The sequence below is a fragment of the Cariama cristata genome, unplaced genomic scaffold (assembly GCF_000690535.1).
Source record: "Cariama cristata isolate BGI_N322 unplaced genomic scaffold, ASM69053v1 scaffold32072, whole genome shotgun sequence".
NCBI classification, from domain to species: Eukaryota; Metazoa; Chordata; class Aves; order Cariamiformes; family Cariamidae; genus Cariama; species Cariama cristata.
Window position 1 is genome coordinate 1 of NW_009602607.1, and position 1,241 is coordinate 1,241.

Sequence of the window (1,241 nt, forward strand, 5' to 3'; positions counted from 1 at the left end):
CGCCCCTCTTCCCACACCCCCACGGGGCTCAGCACAGGGAGGCCAAAGCGCCACCGCAGCCCTCCTCGGGGTGCTGTCCTCTCCTCGCCAGGAAACCAGGTCCTGAGCAGTTCCAGATCTGGCTGCTACAACCAGGCGGCTGGCGCTACTGCCCCGCGAGAGCCGCCGACAGCCCTCGCGTGGGGGACGGGGGAGCGGGCTACGAACAGCATTAACACAGTCAGATCGACTTCAAACCGAGTCTCTACAAACACGGACTTACGGCAACTGAAATACGGGCTTATCTATCTGTGCAGCTAGATAGATACGCGTCTACCCACACACAAACATACAATAAACTATATATACATATATGCACACACACATACAGACACACACACACGTATGCACACATATATGTACATATAGGAACTCTGTACGTCGGCAGGCAAAATTAGTGAAACACCTTAACGGTCTGAAACTACTTAAGAGCAGATCTGGCACCACATGCTGAGGAAAGCTCATTGCACCGTGTAGTGACTGGGACCCCCGAGCACACTTACACGCACCCCCCTCCAGCAAGAACAGCTAACGCATCAATCATCATCTCTCGTCAACATACTTCTACTCCAGAGGTGTTTTCCAAACTCACCATGGCAGCTGCAGTCGCTGCTGCCTGGGCAGCTGCAGCTTGGTTAACCTGGTACTGGGCAGCCTTGATCTTGGCTTGCAGGTGTGCAGGAGGGTGAAAGTATTTGCACTTTTCCCGTGAGCATCTCCCTTTGATGTAATCCATGCAGACAGTGACCGTGTTGTCGTTGGTGTCGATCATGGCGCTGTCGGCGGGGTGAGCGAACCGGCAGTCGTTCTCTCCCCTGTTGCAGTTGCCACGCTGGTACTCTCGACATACCTGCGACACCAGGAAAAGAAAGTGGCTTAATTTGGGTGACAGGTGTTGCGGGCACAGGTGTTGCAGGCACTCGGAGCAGAGTCGGGATTTCTGAACGTCTGCGAGAGCACCGCGAGGATGGGGGCCCGGCCCCAGGTGGAGCACAGCAGTGGTGGGACGGTGGGCTCGGCTCCCTGGCAGCTGGGACCTGGCCTCTCTAAAGCCATTTCTGGTGTCAAAGAGCACCAGAACCCACCAGGAACAAGAGCCAAGCACACAGCAGGTTTTATTTTGGCTCCTGCTTAGCCACCCACAGGGCTTTTTCTGTTCTCTGAAGAAACGCGCTGTGGCTAGCTCTCAGGGTCACCTCAAG

General features: G+C 55.4%; 1 pseudogene; it reads right to left on the bottom strand.

Annotated features, from left to right (window-relative positions):
• Positions 1–631: 631 nt before the first annotated feature.
• On the bottom strand, positions 632–889 carry LOC104157498 (annotated as a pseudogene).
• Between the last annotated feature and the right edge of the window lie 352 nt (positions 890–1,241).